Source organism: Macaca mulatta, chromosome 18, assembly GCF_049350105.2.
Source record: "Macaca mulatta isolate MMU2019108-1 chromosome 18, T2T-MMU8v2.0, whole genome shotgun sequence".
NCBI lineage: Eukaryota > Metazoa > Chordata > Mammalia > Primates > Cercopithecidae > Macaca > Macaca mulatta.
The window spans coordinates 68,723,442-68,740,304 of NC_133423.1; the positions used below are offsets into that span (position 1 = coordinate 68,723,442).

Genomic DNA, 16,863 nt, shown 5'->3' on the forward strand with positions numbered 1-16,863 from the left:
AGCAGCCTCATGTGTTTATTGGTTATCATGTTCAATAGAAAAGATTACAGAACATTTTATCATTGCTGAAAGTTCTATGGAACAGTGCATTTCTATAATGTAAATTTGATCATATCTCTCCTGTGCTTAACACCATTTAATGTTTCTTCCACCTAGAATAAAGTCGTTTTAGTAGAAGGGTTCATATGTTGACTTTAGCCTTCTTCTGCCCTATATCCTTCACCTGCCTGCATTGTACCCTATTTTCCAGTTTTACCAAACTATTCACCATCCCACAATGTGTCATCATGACTTTGCACATGGCCATGCCTCTGCTAGGGTTGCCCTTCTCCATTTTGGCCACTTGTATCACCCCAAACCATTCTCCCAAATTCACTTCGGGCATTGCCTCATTTGGCAGATATGATGGTGAATTTTACATGTCAGCTTGACTGGGCTAAGGGATGCCCAGACAGCTGGTAAAGCCTTATTTCTGGGTGTGCCTGTGAGGATGGTTCTGGAAGAGGTTCACATTTAAAACAGTAGACTGAGTAAAGAAGATCTGCCCTCACGCATGTGAGCAGGCACCATCCAATACATTGAGGGCCCAGATAGAACAGAAATGCAAAAGAAAGGTGACCGTGCTGTCTCTTCTTGAGCAGGGTCATCCATTCTCTTCTACCTTCAGACATCAGAGCTCCTGGTTCTGCAACCTTCAGACTCCAGGATTTACACTAGTGACTCCTCACCCGCACCCCATTTTCAGGCTTTTGGTCTTGAAGAGAGTTACACAGTTGGCTCCCCTGGTTCTCAGAAATTTGTTCTTGGACTGAATCACACATTAGCTTCCCTGGTTCTCCAGCTTGAAGGTGGCATATTGAGGGACTTTCTGATCTCCATAATACATGAGCCAATTACTATAATAAATCCATATATGTGGATTTAGATAGATAGGTTTATTATTTTTATAAAGAAGAGTGTATATATATATACGTATATACACACACACACATACATGCGCACACACACACATACATGCACACACATACACACACACACACTTCTGTTTCTCTGGAGAACCCTGACTAATACAGTAGGCTCTCCCTGGCCCTGCCCCAGACTCTCCCCTCATTCTCAGAGTTGGCCACTCCTGCCATTGTGATCACATAACATATTATTCAGGCCTCCCTGGTAGTGCCTTTATCTGCCCACTTACTAGACCATGAACTCTTTGGGGCAGGCACCATGTTTCATTTATTTTGTAGCCTTGTGATATAGCAGAATGTCTAGCACACAAGTAGCTACTTAAATATTTATGGTATGAAAGAAGCGGCGTAGCCTAGAAAAGAGGCGGTGTTCTTTCTTCCCTGGTCTTCAGTACCTCACATCTGGGAGGATTTGCTGCTCCAAATGCCATTACTTCTCCTCCCATTCTGCACAACCCTTCAGCTGTCATCCTCTCCCAGTGCAGTTGATTGTTGCCCATGGCCACATTGTTGGTTACAAAAGACAAGGAAGACCAGGGAGATACTGAAAAATTGAGTTACAAGAGCCCTGTCTTCTCCAAGAACAAGGATCAGGCTTGAGAAAGTCTAATCACCTTTCTTTAAGCCGCTGATTTCCCTTGGTCTCTGTGTTCATGAGGCCGTTGTCTTCTGTCCCTGAGAGAAGGACCAGAAGAGCCAGATGGTTGCTGTAGTCAAGTGTATATGCTCAGATTTGGATTATTAATGCCTTATTACATCTCTTAGACCACGTCTCCATGTGTTGAAGGCCTCATCAGAATAGGTCATGACTAGAAGTCTGAAATTCTTTACTACTTTACATTCTATACGATATAATTTAGCACTTTGTTGTATTCTGTCTTACAGTATTTCCAACATTAATTTTACTATTTATATTCTCCACCTCCATTGTAGGTACCCTGCATGCAAGAAAAATGCATCTTCCACACTACTTTGCATAGTGATAATTACTCACTCGGTGCTTAGTCAATATGGATAGGTTGATCAATTGGCTTGACTGGTCTAATCTGTGAGTTTGTATAGCCCCACAAACAATTAAGAACATTCCCAAAGACTGGTGCTGTTTTACACAACTCTGAAACATCAAATAGTTTTCTAGGTAATCTGATTCTGCCTTATTCAGAAAAACCGAAGTTGCATTTGTATAACCTTCAACATTTCCCTATTAGTGTGATAGACTGTTAACATTGTTTGCCCCCAATGAACAATGCCCCGTAGAGTTCATACCCTCGTGTTGTTCCTTCTCACACCGAGGCAGGTCTTGGTCATATGACTTGCTTTGGCAAATGGGTTGTTAGCTAGCATGATGCAAGCAGAGGTTTGAAAAGCTCTAGTCCTCTTAGAAACCTCCCTTTTGTTAGCCAGGCATGATGGCGGGAGGCTGTAATCTCAGCTACTCGGGAAGCTGAGGCAGGAGAATCGCTTGAATCCAGGAGGCGGAGGTTGCAGTGAGCCGAGATTGCGCCACTGCACTCCAGCCTGGGCAACAAGAGCGAAACTCTGTCTAAAAAAAAAAAAAAAAAAAAAAAAAACCTCCCTTTTGGAACTCAGATTCCATGCTGTGAGGAAGTCCAACTACTGCTAGAGGAAAAAAGGTATGTAGAAAGGTATGTATGGAGTATGTGAGACCACACAAGACATGGCAGAGTAAAGCCGTCTTGGATGTTACAGTCCCATTCAAGCCCTCAGATGATGGTACCTGCATGACAGGCAAGACCAGCAGAGCTGCCCAGCTGCCTAGATTGCTGAGTCATGAGCAAATGAATAGTTATTGTGTTAAGCCACTGGTTTTGAAGGTGGTCTATTATGCCACAATAGACAACCAAAACACTCAGAATCTTGATTGCTTGAGCCCAAGAGGTCAAGGCTACAGTGAGCTATGATCACTCCACTGCACTCCAGCCTGGGCGACGGAGTGAGACTCTGTCTCAAAAAAGAAAAAAGTCTTGCCTCTTCTTCCTAATCACCAACATGAGCTGATTAATGTCACCTATGTGTAGGTTCCATTTTTAAATGCTTTAATGCATCGTAAGTGACATACAAAATATTATTTCCGATTTGACTAAGGAATAGTTTACTTCCAGACATTTCTGGGAAATTGAGCTTTTAGAATCCGACTTTTTTTTTCTATGTAGTTAGTGTCTTCAAAAAGACAAAATTAAGTTTGTCTCTAATTCTTTTTTTTTTTTTTCTTATTTTTTGGCTTTTGCTCCTTAGTAAGTATCTAGGGAAAAGTAAAATTTGATCTCTTGAGTCTCATGTCCTGTTTTTTGCATTTGCCAAAATGTTCCATTAACTTCATCCCAAGTTTAAAAAAACTTTGTGTGAATATGCTTTTTGCCAAAGCATCAAGAATAGTGCCAGAAAGAACAATTCTACAAAAATAGATGTCTTCAGTCTGCATCTATGAGAATTCTACAAGTCAAATACTTTGTAGCTATCTTATGAGAGTCATAGTTCATAGTTTTCTCTGAAAATGGGTTTTGACCATTTATGAATCTTACTTTTTTTTTATTTTTACAATTTTTTTTTCTTTAAGTAGCACCAGGATGAATCTTCCTTTTAAGCATAGCATTGACCTCATTTTTTCCCCTTGGCTATGGGTTATATTTTATATTTTCTCTTTTCCTTCTTTATGTACCTTCTATAAGTTGATCTTAGAAGAAATAATTTCTCCCTTATGTCTAAATTGGAAAAAGTGTGGTTTACCTTGAATGAAGAAGTTTCTTTAATCCTCTCATCGGGTAGTGAAAAGTTCACTAACATTGATACGCAAAAAGAATTTAAAAAGGAAAAAAAGCCACAAAAGTTAGTTTTTCAGCTGTTGAGATGGTTTCAGAGTGGTCCTGCCTATTTAAAATAAAGTATGATCTCTCAATCAGTGCCAGTAGATGAACTGTTTGTTGCTGCAATGAGAAAAGCACAAAAACTGAAAGTGTTTATAAACTTTTTTAGTATTTTCATATGGCCATGACATCCAACTATGTGATCATCTTTCTCATAACCCAGTTGTATTGCGTATTATAAAATATTGGTCAATTCACTTTGACTGCATTCAGAGGCCGAGGCAGGAGGATCACTTGAGGTCAGGAGTTTGAGACAAGCTTGGCCAACATAGTGAAACCCCATCTCTACTAAAAATACAAAAATTAGCCAGGCATGGTGGCAGGCGCCTGTAATCCCAGCTACTTGGGAAGCTGAGGCGGGAGAATCGCTGGAACCCAGGAGGCAGAAGTTGCAGTGAGCCAAGATTGTGCCACTGTACTCCAGCCTGGGCAACAGAGAGATACTCTGTCTCCAAGAAAAAAAAATGTTTTAATCATTTGTTGATTATTATTACTTGATAGTTTCTAACCTTATGATGCTCTAATACTATGTTAAATCTTTACTATTCATTCAACTGTACATATAAGAAATACAAAATATCAGAAATGGGCCAGGTGCGATGGCTTACACTTATAATTCCAGCACTTAGGGAGCCTAAGATGAGAGGATCACTTGAGCCCAGGAGTTTGAAACAAGCCTGGGCAACATGACTAGACCCTATCTCTACAAAAAGTACAAAAATTAGCCAGGGGTGATGGCTTGCGCCTATATTCGCAGCCAATAGGAAGGCTGAAGCAAGAGGATCGGTTGAGCCTGGGAAGTCAAGGCTGGAGTGAGCCATGATCTCATTAGTGCACCCCAGCCTGGATGATAGAACAAGACCCTGTCTCAAAAAAAAAAAAAACAAAAAAAAAATCAGAGTTTTACAACCTTTTTTAAAAGGGCATGAAATAACCTGCTTCATTCTCTTGGCTCAGTATGAGTAATTGTACCCAAGTTTAGACAACTCAAAATAAATGACACATATGCTAAAGTTAAAATTCATTTCACTTACTCCACAATAGCACCTACTGATTTAGCTGCCTCTGCACGGAGACATGGGTGTAAGGTGGTTGTTTTAATAATATGAACTCAATGTATGGGCTAAATCCGTGACTCATGCATTATGAAGAACAAATGCATCTTTGGGTTATTTCAGGTGAAAGCCACTCCCAGCACTTAGTACGTAAGCCACACTCCTTGAAGTTGTGTATCTTCAAAATTTCTCTCCGTCTTACGAGATCATCACTAACTCAGGTTTTAGGCTAAGGAGGACTAAATGCATATAGCAAGTATTACATCCTTAATGCTTAGGTCTCTTCCTCTCCCATGGAACATCAACTTCAGGGCACTCTTGGTGCTGGTTTGCTCTGACACGTGTCCCCGTCCCATTAATTGGGTTATTGCTTCCTTCCTGTGTGAGTTGAGGCAAGTCACTCAGTCTCTCTATGCTTCCAATCCCTCACCCGAAATAAAAAATGATGATAAAGATATTGTGAAGGTTAAATGACATTATGTATGTGAAAGTGTCTGCTGCAGGGCTGGACCTACCACGAGAGTAGAATGGTGGTTGCCAGGGACCAGGGGGTGCAGGAAATGGAGAGATGTTGATCAAAGGCTGCAAAGTTTCAGCTACCACGGGAACAAGTTCTGGGGATCTCATGTACAGCATGGATGGTGATGGATGCATGGATTAATTTGACTATAGTAATCACTACACACTGTATACGCATATCAAATCATCACATAAAACACATTAAATATATTACATCTTTATTTGACAATTTTTTAAGCCTCAGTTTCTTTTTCTTTTTCTTTTCTTTTTTTTTTTTTTTTTTTTTTTTTTTGAGATGGAGTCTCACTCTGTCTTGCAGGCTGGAGTGCAGTGGTGTGATCTCAGCTCACTGCAACCTCTGCCCCCGGGGTTCAAGCAATTCTCCTGCCTCAGCCTCCATAGCTGGGACTAGAGGTGCGCGCCACCACATCCAGCTAATTTTTTGTATTTTTTTTAGTAGAGATATGAAGGAGTGGCCTGCCCCTCCACACCTGTGGGCATTTCTCGTTAGGTGGAACGAGAGACTTGAGAAAAGAAATGAGACACAGAGACAAAGTATAGAGAGAGAAAAAGTGGGCCCAGGGGTCCGGCGCTCACAATACAGAGGACCCACGGCCGGCACGGGTCTCTGAGTTCCCTCAGTATTTATTGATCATTATCTTTACCATCTTAGAAAAAGGGAAGTGGCAGGATAATAGGATCATCATAGGGAGAACGTCAGCAGTAAGACATATGAATACAGATCTCTGTGACATAAGTTTAAGGAAAAGTGCTGTGCCTTGATATGCATATGTAAACACCTCCACAAACCTTTTTAGTGCATAAAGAGCAGCATTGAGCTAGCAAGTCCCACTTTCAGCCCTAAGGCGGTTTTCTCCTTTATCAGTAAACAGAACATACAATCGGGTTTTACACCAAGATGTTCCATTGCCCAGGGACGGGCAGGAGACAGATGTTTTTCTCTATCTCAACTGCCAAGAGGCCTTCTTTCCTCTTATACTAGTCCTCAGCAGAGACCCTTCACGGGTGTCAGGCTGGGGGACGATCAGGTCTTTCCCTTCCCACGAGGCCATATTTCAGACTATCACATGGGGAGAAACCTTGGACAATACCTAGCTTTCCTAGGCAGAGGTCCTTGCGACCTTTGGCAGTATAAGTGTCCCTGGGTACTTGAGATTAAGAGAATGGTGATGACTTTTCACAAGCATACGCCTTCAGGCACTTGTTTAACAAAGCACACCCTGCACAGCCCCAAATCCGTTAAACCTTGAGTCACCACAGCACACGTCTCTTGCAAGGACAAGGTTGGGGGTAGGGTCACAGATTAACAGCATCTCAAATGCAGAACAAAATGGAGTCTCTTATGTCTTCTTCTTTCTATATAGACATGGTAACAGTCTAATCTTTCTTTTCCCCACAGAGATGGGGTTTCACCATGTTGGCCAGGATGGTCTCAGTCTCCCGACCTCGTGATCCGCCCACCTCTGCCTCCCAAAGTGGTGGGATTACAGGCGTGAGCTGTTATGCCCAGACCGTTTATTCCCCGAAGAAGACCACCAGAGTCCAGAGTCAAAGCTAAGCAGCAAGGATCTTTATTACAGGTTCGAACCTGGAACTCTCCCTCGCTCGTGAAACGAGACGGGCAGGAGAGCTCCCCCACTGAGCTCCGAGCAGTGTTATATAGTCTAAGAAAAGTGGGCATAGAGTTATTATACAAATCAGATATATGATTGGCTAGTGTTTGAACAAGGCGATTTGGCTAACTATGATTGGTTCCCGCCATTTCTGATATTTTGGTTCAAACTTTGAGGCGGGAGAGCAGGTTTATGGCAGCAAGAGTTTATCTTACTTAAACACGTCTTGTGACCTTGCCTCAGAACTTACAAAATCTCTGGTTTGTGCAAAACAAAATCTCTGGTACGTGCAGAAAACCAGGTACTCACAGAACTTACGAAATCTCTGGTATGTGCAAAGATTAGAGAGCAGAACAAGGGTGTAGCGGGTGGGGGGCGGGTACACATCTATCTTTGTGTCCTTTCAAGCTACCGCGCCCAGTCAAGTCTCAGTTCCTTCATGTGAAAAATTTTACCCATGGCATAAGATTTGTAAATATTCTTTCCAGCCCCGGCCCCAGACCCTACAGCCGCCGAGATGTTGATGTTTAAGAAGAACCAGATTGCCATTTATGAACTCCTTTTTAAGGAGGGAGTCATGGTGACCAAGAAGGATGTCCAGACGCCTAAGCACCCAGAGCTGGCAGACAAAAATGTGCCCAACCTTCATGTCATGAAGGCCATGCAGTCTCTCAGGTCCGAAGGCTATGTGAAAGAACAGTTTGCCTGGAGACATTTCTATTGGTAACTTACCAATGAGGGTATCCAGTATCTTTGTGATTACCTTCATCTCCCTCTGGAGATTGTTCCTGCCACCCTTTGCCACAGCTGTCCAAAGACTGGCAGGTCTCAGCCTAAAAGCCTGGAGAGTGAGCAACTTGCAAGACTCCCAAGAGGGGAAGCCAACAGAGTTACCTACAGACAGAGTGCTGTGCCCCCTGATTGCCGACAAGAAAGCCGAGGCTGGGGGCTGGGTCAGCAACTGAATTTCAGTTTAGGGGCAGATTTGGTCGTGGATGTGGTCAGCCTCCTCAGTAAAACTGGAGAGGATTATTTTGCATTGAATAAATTTACAGCCAAAAAAAAAAAATTAAAAAAAAAAAAAGATTTGTGAATACTGAAGGAAATAAGAATTAAAAGGGCCAAATGCAATGCTAATACATAGTACACCTCCAATTAAACCTACTGATTGCCTTTATGTGCAGTTCTGGACACAGGTCTTGACCCATTGTGTCTGAATTTCTGTCCAGGAGCCTGCCTGGGATGCCAATTTCTCAGAACCTGGAAGCATTCTTTGCATCAGTCCTTAGAGATTGCATTTCTGCTTCCACCAGCTGGCCTCCTGCACTGGACATAGCTCACTGCTCCCCACTTTTTGACCTTGCCAGGGCCCCAGGGTGTTGCAAGGCCTTTCAGGAGTTCCATGGAAGCTGTCACTGCCCTAATCTCCTCTTGCCAGTTGGTCTGCCTTGATTACCCTCCCCCTACTGTCTTCCCCAGATCCCCCTGGGACACTGAACCAGACTTCAGCTTTCTTCATTTCCTGTTTGAAGCTTCCCAGATCGCTGCCCACTCAGTGAGCCTGACTAGCCTCATGATTGAGCAGAGTAGTCTGGCCCTTAGGCCACCTGCTGAGCCCCAGCAGGCACAGGACTTGCCTAGGAAAGACTGAGGGCATGCGTCCCACCCTGAGATCAGCACATTACCACTGTGTCACAATTCTGGCACCAGACTGAAGGCGGATGTTATAAGAACATTTTCGTCCAGAAGGCATGTTTGATCGTGGTTGTTCTGAGAGCCTCTGACATTTCTCTTTCCAATGAAATCACTTGGATTTCTACCCTAGTGTTTCCCACGTCTTGTTCCTTCTCCAGCCCCATTCTACTTGCTGGGGGAACTAAGAATTCTACACCTTCATAGAAGGCCTCAAAGCCAATCGTGCCCTCTGAAGGGCTGTGGCCTGAGCTTAGTTTGACCTGCATCACTGGGACAGTGGGGGAAGGGGGAGCAGACATCCTGTAAAAGTCCAAGGTCCCTTGTACAACTTCAAAATTCCTGAGCCCTCACCATCACCACCACACACACGCGCGCGCGCGCACACACACACACACACGTGATCATTTAATTTAAAACACACATAGACATACACAAAGATGGAGTCATGGCCCCTTAGCAAGTACTTTCAGGCCTCTCAGGCCCCTCCAAGCCCCATGCTGGGGACCCATAGTGGCAGGTCTTTGCGGGGTGGAGGGGAGAAGGCGCTGCCTTCAGTGGAGCTGTGATAGTTGTTCTACCAGGCAATATTCCTCCTGTGAAAATAGGATGATATCCTTTATTTTCACTTGCCCTGTGGCCTCACTTGGAAGCTGGTGGCCACATGCCTTAGATTTCTGAATATGAGACGAACCGCAAAAACATAGGCTCCCCATCTCGTTAGAGGAAAGTGCATCAGAAACTTTGGTTTCATATATGAGAGGTTTGTGGATCCTCAGATACTCTGTGAGGATTCATTTATTCAGAAATGCTCAGTGAACACCAATGATGTGCTAGGCTCTGGACTTGGCATCGCAGCTGCCAAAAGGAGGCACACACAGCTTCTGCCCCCATGTGGCTCATCATCTGATGCTCAGCCCACTGAGGTTCCTGCAACTCTAAGCTGCCATATTACCTCTAAGCTGTGAGAAGCCCACTAAGGAACCCTCACTGAAAGAATGAGGCTCCAGCCACACTTGAGATGTACACTCTAATCTGGTATATTATATATAGTTTGTGACTTTACTATAGAATTGCCAAACAGGGCCCCAAAAGTCAAATGTTAATAAAAATACTACTTTCTGCATTTCAGCCATGGGGGCAGGAGATCCGTTTTTGCCATAAACAAAATGAAATTTGCATTCCACTCTTGCTCCCATGTAAAGCTATGAGACAATTTCCATAGCACGGGAGTCTTTTTGTCCATTTTCCCTAATGATTGAACTCAGCTTTTTTGGCTTCTTGGTTTTGATTCAACTAAAGATTATATGAAACAAGTGCCAACTGGCAAATAATTTAGAACTAAGTCTGTGTGTACGTATCTCCTACGTTTTACCCACTATGGGTTTAGCAACTTGGCAGTAAAATCTAAGGACAGTTATGTCAACTAGACAGAATTCAGAGTCCCCAGTACATTCAAAGATACTGCTCTTGTGTGAATACTTGGAACCCTCAGCAGAATGTCGAAGGCAGCTTCACTTAGGAGATGCCTCCTCTGGGCCCATTCATAATAGATGCTTCTATTCCCAAGGGCCAGATTAGTGATAGGGTACTTTCCAACCATTAGCCCAGACTCTCCTTAAACAAAGGTTGGAAGCTGAGAGTTACACAGTAATGCTAAATATCCAAATGAAAACCAAACACTCAGGCAACAGCTAGATGTCTGGCCAGGGACTGAAGACTCCTTAAGGCTGGCATTTCTAGACCTGTGCCTCATCCACTGGGTCACATATGAGGCTCCCAGAAATCCTGCCATGTATTCAGGGCTCATCACTGCATGATCCAAACTCCAAAGCATCTGATGGAGCAGTGCTGAGGGCAACTGACCCCAGTGGAGCATCGTCCATTCCATCACTAGAGTAAAGGAAATCTAACATTTTATTAAATCACTATGATGGATAATAAAAGCAAAATTACTAGAGCATCCAACGCCAGGTGCAGTGGCTTATGCCTGCAACCCCAACAGTCTGAGAGGCTGAGGTGGGAGGATGGCTCGAAGCCAAGAGTCGAGATCCTCCTGGGCAACATAGCGAGACCCTATCTAAAAAAGAAAAAAGAAAAGAAGGAAAGGAAAGGAAAGGAAAGGAAAGGAAAGGAAAGGAAAGGAAAGGAGAGGAAAGGAAAGGGAGAGAGGAAGGGAGGGAAGAAGGAAGGAAGGAAGGAAAGAAGGAAAGAAGGAAGGAAGGCAGGAAGGCAGGAAGGCAGGCAGGCAAAAATTAGCCAGGCATGGTGGTTTGCACCTATACTTCCAGCTATTCAGGAGGCTGAGGCGGGAGGATCCTTTGTGCCCAGGAATTCAAGGCTTCGGTGAGCTATGATTATGCCACTGCACACTACAGTCCGTGCGACAGCGCGAGACCCCATCTCTTAAAAAGTAAAAATAAATGAAAAGAATATACCAAAAAGCAAACAGTAAAAAGAGACCAAGACGGTTATTGGCTACTCGGAGGATCGTTGGGCCATTTTGTAGAGTTCTTCCATGTCAGTGTGGGACTCCTCCTCCCCGGGGAAAAGAAGGAAGTGCAGTGGAATCTTCACAAAAAGCCAAGCCAGGACCAGCCTTCCCTGGGCCAGGGCACCCCGCCAGGTGGCAACATTCGGATGCCCCACCCAAAAGAAGAGAGTGCTTCAGCAAGCAAACAAGGATTTACACGACTGTTAGCAGTGAACCAAAGAACAATAGAAAAATGTTAGCAAATGAGATCCCCACTGCAGGAAGCCTCGTTTCCTGAGTAGCTGGAACTATAGGAGCATGTCACCAAGCCTGGCTAATTTTTTGTATTTTTTTTTTTTAGTAGAGGTAGGGTTTTGTCATGTTGCCCAGGCTGGAAGTGTAGAGATTTTTTAGTTTGTTTTTGTATTTTTTTAAAAAAAACAGAGTCTCGCTCTGTCACACAGGCTAGAGTGCAGTGATGCGATCTCGGCTCACTGCAACCTCCACCTCCCGGGTTCAAGTGACTCTCCTGCCTCAGCCTCCTGAGCAGCTGGGACTACAGGTGCGCGTCACCACACCCAGCTAATTTTTTGTATTTTTAGTAGAGACGGGGTTTCACTGTGCTGCCCAGGCTGCTCTCAAACTCCTGAGCTCAAGCAACCTGCCCTCCTGGGCCTCCCAAAGTGCTTGGATTACAGGCGTGAGCCACTGTAGAAGAGCAATAAAAGAATATTTTTTCTTGGATGATAGAATTGCAGGGTTCCAAAAGATGCTTTCCATCTTAGGGTTTGCAATGATACTAACAAATTGGGCAGCAGAACTTTACTCATCGTCTAGTTTCCTCTGGTTTTCGATGTGCCTCCCTGGGTATGTATCATGACAATAAGCAGAAATGCCTTTAGTGAAGGCTAGCTGAGTAGTTATTTTTAATAATAGAAATGAAAACCTACATAAAAGTCTTATAAAAGGAGAAAGGTTGAATAAATTATAGTATATGCAATATAAATGCAGCCATTAAGAGATGGATTTTGCTGGGCACGGTGGCTCACGCCTGTAATCCCAGCTCTTCGGGAGGCCGATGGGGGTGGATCAGCTGAGGTCAGGAGTTCGAGACCAGCCTGACCAATATGTCTCTACTAAAAATACAAAAATTAGCCAGGTGTGGTGGCATGTGCCTGTAATCTCAGCTACTTGGAAGGCTGAGATAGGAGAATCACTTGAACCCAGAACAGTGAGGTTGCAGTGAGCCAAGATCGTGCCATTGCACTCCAGCCTGATCAACAAGAGTAAAACTTCATCGCTAAATAAATAAATAAATAAATAACGGATTTTCAGAGAACTGTTAATGCTAGGAGGAAATGGTCACATTACAATGCTTTGTAAAGAGCAGAATATACATATTCCCATTATGTTACTATATGCTTAAGAAAGATTGTGAGCTGGGCACAGTGGCTCACACCTGTAATCCCCCAGCACTTTGGGAGGCTGACACGGGCAGATCACGAGGTCAGGAGTTCGAGACCAGCCTGGACAACATGATGAAACCCCGTCTCTACTAAAAGTACAAAAATTAGCCGGGCGTGGTGGCACACGCCTGTAATCCCAGCTACTTGGGAGGCTGAGGCAGGAGAATTGCTTGAACCAGGGAGGCAGAGGTTGCAGTGAGCAGAAATCATGCCATTGCACTCCAGCCTAGATCGAAAATTCACCTCAAAAAAAAAAAAAAAGAAAAGAAAAGAAAAGAAAATAGAAAGAAGTAAGAATTCCCCACTGGTCAACACAGACCATGACACCATGGTCTGCTCTGCCACCTTCAGGGGGTAGTTTTCCTCATGGTCACAAGGTGGCTGCAGCCATTCCAGGCATTGTATTTGTACAGTACAGTGTTCCAAGGAAGAAGGACCATCTTCTCCTGGGTATATCTTAAAACCAAGGAAACCTTTCTCAAAAGCCCCCAACAGACCTCCTCTAACATCTCAAAGATCAGAATTTGTCACCTGCCCACACCTAATTCAAGCATTATCACCAGCCTAAACAGGAGGACTTTGGATGGAACAAAGGGCTATGTACCCCTTAAGCAAATCTCCAGGGGGAGTATGATGGACAAAACTGACATTCTGATAGGGAAAGGAAGGGAGCAATGGGTGTTGGGTAGATTACTCAAAGCTGTGTCTGCTACAGTCCCTACTGCAAGAAGCCTCATTTAAGGTAAATTCCAATAAGCTAACTAGCCGAGAGATGTGAGGTGGAAGCTGGGCATGGTGGCATGCACCTGTAATCCCAGCACTTTGGGAAGCTGACAGGGAGGATCACTTGAGCCTGTGACTTAATGACCAGCTTGGGCAATACAGTGATGCCCCCAGCTCTAAAAAATAACATTAAATAAAAATTAAAAACTAAATAAGGGCTGGGCGTGGTGGCTTAAGCCTGTAATCCCAGCACCTTGGGAGGCTGAGGTGGGAGGATGGCTTGAGGACAGAAGTTCAAGATCAGCTTGAAGCAACATAGCGAGATCTGATCTGTAAAAAAATGTTTTTAAAAATTAGCTGGTATAGTGGCATGTGCCTGTAGTGCTAGTTACTCAGGAGGCAGAGGCAATAGGATTGCTTGAGCCCAGGAATTCCAGGCTGCAGTGAGCTATGACCCACTGCACTCCAGCCTGGGTGACAGAGACTCTATCCTTATAAAAAGTAGATACAAAAATTTTAAAAGATGTGGGATGGGTAAGTAGACAGAGAATGAAGACAGACAAGATGTCCAGGATGAACTCTTAGTTGGATAAAGGAGCCTGATTACAAAAAGGGAGTTAAAAAGCTCAGTAGGCCAGGCGCAATGGCTAATGCCTATAATCCCAGCACTTTGGGAGGCAGAGGCTGGCAGATCACGAAGTTAAGAGTTTGAGACCAGCCTGGACAACATGGTGAAACCCTGTCTCTACTAAGAACACAAAAATTAGCTGGGTTTGGTGGCCCGTGCCTATAATCCCAGCTACTCAGGTGGCTGAGGCGGGAGAATCGCTTGAACCCGGGAGGCGGAGGTTGCAGTGAGCCAAGATCACGCCGCTGCATTCCAGCCTGGGTGACAGAGCAAGACTCCGTCTTGAAGAAAAAAAAAAAAAAAAAAGCAAAAAAAAAGAAAGCATAGTAGACCAGATTGACCTACTTCTCAATTCTGTGGAGGGCAAATCCTGTTGGACCATCAACTGGGACAGTGCAAAATAGAGGCCAAACACATCAAGGTCTGTGCTGGTGTGAACAGAAGGTGACAATGACGATGGCCTCATTTCAGACCAACACAGATGTCTGTGCATCTGAGTAATGCATGTCTGTGGATAAGAGTGGGCCTTCTGACTTGATAGATGTGGATAACACAACCCCCTGACTCTTTTACTAATTCAATGATGAATAAGTTTTGACCACCTACCATGCCTCCAGCCGTAAACTAGGCCCTGGGGAAAATAAAAGATATGTAAGACACAGGGCCTGGCCTTGAAGAATTTCAACTCTGCTGAAGAAGTCAAAAGCAACAGAATTAGAACTGAGAGCAATACCAGACCCTGTGGAATTAGGGTTGAGGGATGTGGTGTAGAGCAGAACCATGGCAAGAGCTTGGCAAAGTTGGGAGGAAGATGACTGATGACCAGGGTGTAGGAAGAGGAACTTGAGCTGGGGGTAACACCCTGGGCAGGTTGGGATTTGGCAGACAAAAGAGAGGAGATAAAAGAGAGTCATAGTGGGAAGAGAACAGTGGTAAGATTTTGGAGCTAGACAAACGCCTACCTCTATCACTTATTAGCAAATTATTCCATTTTCTCAGAACTTTAGTTTTTTCATCTATGGAATATATATAATACTCACCTCATAAAATGTTTATAAGGAAAGCACCTTGTACCTAGAAAACACTCAAAATATTAGTTATTTCCTTTCTCTCTTTTATTTGACAGGATGACAAGGATGGAGAGGCTCTTGATTTGGGTAGTGAAAAGTTGTTTGGATAAGAAAGCTGGGCCGTGCAGATTAAATATCATATTAGGTCCAGCGGGTCACTATTAAAGTTTGGAGTAGACCATTTTAGAAAGAATTGCCTGTTGTGACCATGAGGGCTTTTTTCCATTTCAGAGCTGTTTATATGAAGATGAGTTTAACCATGTGCATGAGACAGTGTTAGGCACATTCTTTCCAGAGACTGACAAGAATGCCATCAGCACCCTAGCCAGAGAAAAGCAGCTTTGAGCTCAAGTGTAACGGAAAGGAAACAGGCTTTGGAGCTAGACAAATGCCTAGCCCTATCACTTATTAGCAAATTACTTCAATCTCTCAGAACCTTAGTTTTTTCATCTGTGGAATGGGTATAATACTCACCCCATAAAATGTTTATAAGGAAAGCGCCTTGTACCTAGAAAACACTCAAAATATTAGTTCTTTCCTTTCTCCCTGTTGTTTATCAAAACTATTAAAGCAGGCCAGGCACAGTGGCTCATGCCTGTAATCCTAGCACCCTGGGAGGCAGAACCATGTAGATCACTTGAGGTCAATAGTTCGAGACAAGCCTGGCCAACATGGTGAAACTCGTCTCTACTAAAAATACAAAAATTAGCTGGGCATAGTGGCAGGCACCTATAAACCCAGCTACTCAGGAGGCTGAGGCAGGAGAATCACTTGAACCTTGGGGCTGGAGGTTGCAGTAAGCCAGGATAGTGACACTTCACTCCAGCCTGGGCAAAAGAGCGAAACTCCATCTGAGAAGAAAAAACAAACAAACAAAAACTATTAAAACAAAACCTCTGATGCTTGATTTTATATAATAATGTGTGGCAACTTAAAAACTGTGTCATTTATAGACACTCAAGGCAAGGAAAAGGTTTTGAGTCCTTATTTTTAAAATTGGAATTTTCTATAAAAGTTCGGAATGTTTTCTATTTAAGGTTGTTTTAAGCACAAAGTAATACAATTTATCCATAAAGATTAAACATTTAAATTTTTGTTACTAACTTTTATTTGTAGTTGTTTTTTACCTTTTAAATTAAATATTCGTTAAGAATTTAATTGAGAAGGGGGGGAGAGTGAATGAGTGGATTCTTATAGTTAGAGGGGGTAAGACATCCACTTTTATACTATTTTTTTGTTTTGTTTTTATTTTCTATTTTTGAGACAGGGTCTTGCTTTGTTGCCCAGGCTGGAAGGCTGTGGCCCAGGCTGGAAGGCTGTGACCCAGTCTTGGCTCACTGCAGTCTCAACCTCCCACGTTCAAGTGGTCCTCCCACCTCAGCCTCCCGAGTAGCTGGGACTACAGGTGTGCACCACAATGTATCAGGGGAACCAGCACCCAATATTTCAACATAGGTTCTTTCTATTTTCCCTAAGTGTCGGCTGGTCTGAGAAATAAAGAGTACAAAGAGAGGAATTTTACAGCTGGGCTGCTGGGGGTGACATCATATATCGGTAGATCCATAATGCCCACCTGAGCCACAAAATCAGCAAGGTTTTATTAAGGACTTCAAAAGGGGAGGGGGTGTACGAACAGGATGTAGGTCACAAAGATCACATGCTTCTGAGGCCATTAAAGATCACAAGGCAAAAGGCAAAGCAAAGATCACAAGGCAAAGAGCAAAATTAGAATTACTGATGAGGATCTATGTTC

General features: G+C 43.6%; 1 pseudogene; it reads left to right on the forward strand.

Moving 5' to 3' along the window:
- The first annotated feature begins 7,538 nt into the window (after positions 1 to 7,538).
- Positions 7,539 to 8,075, forward strand: LOC706786 (small ribosomal subunit protein eS10 pseudogene; annotated as a pseudogene).
- Positions 8,076 to 16,863: the final 8,788 nt, after the last annotated feature.